The following is a 6058-nucleotide window of genomic DNA, read 5'->3' as shown; positions in this document are numbered from 1 at the left end:
AGATTGAGAGCGTTCGCAGATGATCTGGTTGTTACGGTGACCCAGCCGGAGAACTCTGTTGTGGACCTGATGGAGATAATAATGCAATATGGGAAGGTTTCTGGATTTAAAGTTAATGCACAAAAAACTAAAATTCTGGCTAAAAATATGACAGCATCGCAAAAGGCCCTTTTAGAAGGATTAACTGGATTTGAGATTGTTAAAAGGGTCAAATATTTGGGGGTGTTTTTGTCACCCTCTAATACAAAGTTATATAAAAATAACTATGAAAGATTATGGGGAAAAATTCAAAAAGAAATGGAGAGCTGGGAAAAATTGCAATTGTCTTTGTTGGGGCAAATCGCAGCAGTGAAAATGAATGTCCTGCCTAAATTTTTATTCTTATTCCAAATGATACCGGTTCTTAAGAAAGATTCTAATCTGGAGGAATGGCAGCGAGGTATCAATAAATTTGTTTGGGCAGGGAAAAGGCCGCGAGTTAAACTTAAGATTATGCAGGATACTCGTGAAAGAGGTGGTCTTAAAATGCCCAATCTTAAATTATATTATGAAGCTGCTGCATTAGCAGGAATAAGTGATTGGATTAATTTGACACAAGAGAGATTATTAAATCTTGAGGGCCACGACTTGTTGTTTGGTTGGCATGCATATTTGTTGTATGATAAGAAGGTAGATAATGTGTTTAAAGTGCATATTTTAAGACAGGCATTGTTGAGAGTTTGGAAGAAGTATAGACATAAGCTAGATTGTAAGATACCATTGTGGGCAATCCCAAAACACGCAATAGAAAATATAAATGTTGGTTTTAAACATGATGTGACTACGTATAAAGAGATTTTAAGTCTGGAAAGAAATGTTTGGTGTCTGAAACCGTACAGCCTCTTGCGAGATGAGAAGATTATTCAAACTTGGTTTCAATATATCCAGCTACGGGCCAGGTGGAAAGAAGATCAGAAAACTGGTTTTACAATGACTGATGAAAATCTGATAAAGCAAATTAGAAATCAGGGTCCAGCACATATCAAACGGATATATCTTGCATTGATAGAAATTGACTCGGAAACAGAGCTTGTTAAAGATTGTATGATAAAATGGGCCCAAAATATTCAAGAAGTTATTACAATGGACATGTGGGAAAAGATCTGGGTGAGGAACGTAAAATTTACACAAGCTCAAAACTTAAGAGAGAACTTTTATAAAATGTTTTATAGATGGCATTTAGATCCTAAAAAGCTTGCAAGTATGTATCCGAACTATCAGCCAAAATGCTGGAGGTGTGGTGGTGAAGATGCAACATATTTTCACATATGGTGGACTTGTAAAAAGGTCAAGGCTTTTTGGATAAAAATTTGGTGGAACATACAGAAGATCTTCAAGCAAAAGATAAAGTTTTGTCCGCAATTCTTTTTGTTGGGTATAATTACAGATGCTACTGTTGTGGACATTAAGTTGATGTTAAATTTAGTTACAGCAGCAAGACTTTTAATAGGTCAGTATTGGAAGAAGGAGGAACTGCCGACTATAGAAGAATGGACTTTAAAGGTTTCTGACCTGGCAGAAATGGCAAAGATCTCGGCTTATTTGAAAGATCACTCGCAAGAACGCTATATTATGGAGTGGAAAAAATGGATTGAATATATCCAGAAGAAATATGGGACTAAAAAGTTTCACTTAGCATTTGAATAAATCTTCCTTTCTTTTTTTTCTTTTTTTGTTTTTCTTTTTATATGTAATATTAACATTGTTTGTAGTTATCTTATATGAGCTAGAGGGCGATAGATTTAAGAGTTTATTGTTGTTAGCATTTGGATGTTTATGATTGTTTTCTGTTTTTATACCTTGTACTTAGCTCTGGGAAGTCGGGGGGGGGAGAGGGGTAGGGGTAGTGAGGGATAGGTAGGGGAGGGGGAGGGGGGAAGGGGGGATTGTTAAAGACAAAATGTATTTTAAAACTTTTCAATAAAAAAAAAGAAGGGAAGTGCAGTCTAAAATGAAGCTATTTTAAGCCGCCGTATGGTCTCTCCTCAACATAAAATGGAGAACTTCTTATATCTATGGGCATTTCATTCTGTTGCTCCTAACTCCCATTCTTACTATAGTTTAATAGACATTTTGCTTTCTGCTTCTCGGTTTTGCAGCTAGAAAGCTATTGAGTGCTGAGACCATCAACATGCCTGCCTTGAAACAAAAAAAGCATCTCCTTTTCTGCTAATTAAAAAAATATAAAATAAAAAATGTATACAAACACTGACACAAGGGCAGTTTTTCCTCAGTGGCTAGTATTCAGTGTAGCTTGTACTTCCTAAGGCATTTTACAGATTATAACCTCTCAAGTCACAAACTGACACCAAAAATATCTGTTTAAAATAGGATTTAGAGCTGATTAAAAGATAACAACAAAGAAAACAAGGACTGGCCTTAAACTTAAAGGGGAGCGTAGATTTTTTTTTTAAAAAAAACAATAGGTAAGCTCATCTAAAGTGAATATTGATTTTCAAGATGAAAACTTCTTGTTGTTAGTTCTGAAATCATGTCTGACCCATCGTGACCCCATGGACAACGTTCCTCCAGGCCTTCCTGTCCTTTACCATCTTCTGGAGTCCATTTAAGCTCACACCTACTGCTTCAGTGACTCCATCCAGCCACCTCATTCTCTGTTGTCCCCTTCTTCCCTTGCCCTCAATCTTTCCCAGCATTAGGCTCTTCTCCAATTAGTCCTTCCTTCTCATTAGGTGGCCAAAATATTTGAGTTTCAACTTCAGGATCTGGCCTTCTAAGGAGCAGTCAGAGTTAATCTCCTCTAGGAGTGACCGGTTTGATCACCTTGCAGTCCAAGGGACTCGCAGGAGTCTTCTCCAGCACCATAGTTCAAAGGCTTCAATTTTTTGGCGCTCAGGCTTTCTTATGGTCCAACTTTCACAGCCATACATTGCAACTGGGAAGACCATAGCCTTGACTATATGCACTTTTGTTGGCGGGGTGATATCTCTGCTTTTTAGTGTGCTGTCTAGATTTGCCATTAGATTTTGCCTCCCCAGGAGCAAGGGTCTTTTAATTTCTTGGCTGCAGTCCCCATCTGCGGTGATCTTGGAGCCGAGGAAAATAAAATCTGTCACTACCTCCATTTCTTCCCCATCTATTTGCCAGGAATTGAGGGGGTCAAATGCCATGATCTTGGTTTTCTTAATGTTAAGTTTCAAGCCAACTTTTGCACTCTCCTTCACTCGCAACAACAGGCTCTTTAGTTCCTCTTCACTTTCTGCCATTAGAGTGGTATCATCTGCATATCTTAGGTTGATGATATTTCTCCCGGCAATCTTAATTCCAACTTTCGATTCATCTAGCCCTGCCTTTCTCATGATGTGGTCTGCATATAAGTTAAATAGGCAGGGCAACAGTATACAGCCTTGCCGGACTCCTTTCCCAATTTTGAACCAATCAGTGGTTCCGTGTCCAGTTCTCACTGTTGCTTCTTGACCAACATATAGGTTTCTCAAGAGACAAATGAAATTTGTTAAAAATGTATTGTAAAACTTTTCAATTAAAAAAAGAGACAAATGAAATGGTCTGGTACTCCCATCTCTTTAAGAACTTGCCACAGTTTGTTGTGTTCCACACAATCAAAGGCTTTAGCATAGTCAATGAAGTAGATGTTTTTCTGGAACTCCCTAGCTTTCTCCATGATCCAGCATATGTTGGCAATTTGATCTCTAGTTCCTCTGTCTCTTCAAAATCCTACCTGTAATTCTGGTAGTTCTCGATCCACATACTGTTGGAGTCTAGCATGTAGGATTTTAAGCATAACTTTACTAGCACATGAAATGAGTGCAATGGTGCGATAGTTTGAACATTCTTTGGCACTGCCTTTCTTTGGAATTGGAATGTAAACTGATCTTTTCCAATCCTGTGGCCACTGCTGAGTTTTCCAAATTTGCTGGCAAATTGAATGAAGCACTTTTACTGCATCGTCTTTTAAGATTTTGAATAACTCAGCTGGAATACTGTCACCTCCACTACCTTTTTTGTTGCTCAGCTTTCCTAAAGCCCACTTCACTTCACATTCTAGGATGCCTGGCTCGAGGTCAGTGACCACCTCATCGTGGTTATCAGGGACGTTAAGCTCATTCTTGTATAGTTCTTCTGTGTAATTTTGCCACCTCTTCTTAATCTCTTCTGCTCTGTTAGGTCCCTGCCATTTTGGTCCTTTATCATGCCCGTTTTTGCATGAAATGTTCCCTTCATCTCTCCAATTTTCTTGAAGAGATATCTGGTCCTCCCTATTCTATTGTTTTCTTCTATTTTTTGCACTGTTCATTTAAGAAGGCATTCTTATCTCTTCTAGCTATTCTCTGGAATTCTGCACTCAATTGGGTGTATCTTTCTTTTTCTCCCATGCCTTTTGCTTCCCTCCTGTCCTCAGCTATTTGCAAAGCTTCCTCAGAGAGCCATTTTGCTTTCTTGTATTTCTTTTTCTTTGGGATGGTTGTAGTTGCTACTTCTTGTGCAATGTTGTGAACCTCCATCCATAGTTCTTCAGGCAATCTCTCTATCAGATCTAATTCCTTAAATCTATTTGTCACCTCTACTGTATATTCTTCAGGGATACGATTTAGTTCATACCTAAGTGGCCTAGTGCTTTTCCCTAATTTCTTCAGTTTAAGCCTAAATTTTACAACGAGAAGCTCATGGTCTGAGCCACAGTCAGCTCCTGGTCTTGTTTTTACTGACTGTATAGAGCTTCTCCATCTTTGGCTGCAGAGCACATAGTCAATCTGATTTCTGTGTTGACCGTCTGGTGATGTCCATGTGTAGAGCCATCTCTTGGGTTGTTGGAAAGGAGTGTTTGCTATGACCATCGTATTCTCTTGACAAAATTCTATCAGCCATTTTGTACTCCAAGGCCAAACTTGCTTGTTATTATGCTTATCTTTTGGCTTCCTACTTTAGCATTCCAATCCCCCATGATGATAAGGACATCATTTTTTGGTGTTAGTTCTATAAGGTGCTGTATGGCTTCATAGAACCAGTCAATTTCATCCTCTTCAGCACTGGTGGTTGGGGCATAGACTTGGACTACTGTGATATTGAATGGTTTGCCTTGGATTCGAACTGAAATCATTCTGTCATTTTGGGGATTGTATCCCAGTATTGGTTTTCCTACTCTTTTATTTACTATGAAGGCTACACCATTTCTTCTGAGGGATTCTTGCCCACAGTAGTATACCTGATGGTCATCTGAATTAAATTCACCCATTCCTATCCATTTTAGTTTGCTGATTCGTAAGATGTTGATGTTTAGTCTTGTCATCTCTTGTTTGACCATGTCCAGCTTTCCTTGATTCATGGATCTTACATTCCAGGTTCATATGGAGAAAAAATCTTTACAGCATCAGACTTTCCTTTCACCACCAGACACATCCACATCTGAGCGTCATTTCGGCTTTGGCCCAGTCGCTTCATTCTTTCTGGCGCTACTAGTACTAGCCCTCTGCTCTTCCCCAGTAGCATATTGGACGCCTTCTGACCTGAGGGGCTCATCTTCCAGCGTCATATTGTTTTGCCTTTGGGTACTGTCCATAGAGTTTTCATGGCAAAGATACTGGAGTGGGTTGCCATTTCCTTCTCCAGTGGATCACGTTTTGTCAGAACTCTCTGCTATGACCTGTCCATCTTGGGTGGCCCTGCACGGCATAGCTCATAGCTTCATTGAATTACGCAAGCCCCTTTGCCATGACAAGGCAGTAATCCATGAAGGGGAGATGAAAACTACTTGAAAAGAAATCATGCAAGGCCTTGAGCATCTCCAGAATAAAATCAGGTTCTAGCATTATGCAAATATACATCTAAAATTCTATATCTAGAAATATTGGTACCTTGGAAGATTTCACTAAGCAGACAGCAGCTGGTCCGGGAGAAACGTGAAAAGTGAAAGCTTTCGGCATAAACATCCCTTTGGGTGTTATATTAGCAACTGACCAGGAGGAGCCACTAAACAATTCATTGTTCCTGGGATTCCTCAGGTCTAGTTGTCTTTTATTATAGATGTTGTATACTCAAC

Source organism: Vipera berus (genome assembly GCF_964194415.1).
Source record: "Vipera berus genome assembly, chromosome: 1".
NCBI classification, from domain to species: Eukaryota; Metazoa; Chordata; class Lepidosauria; order Squamata; family Viperidae; genus Vipera; species Vipera berus.
The sequence above is the reverse complement of the archived record's forward strand: the minus strand, read 5'-3'. Positions refer to the sequence as shown.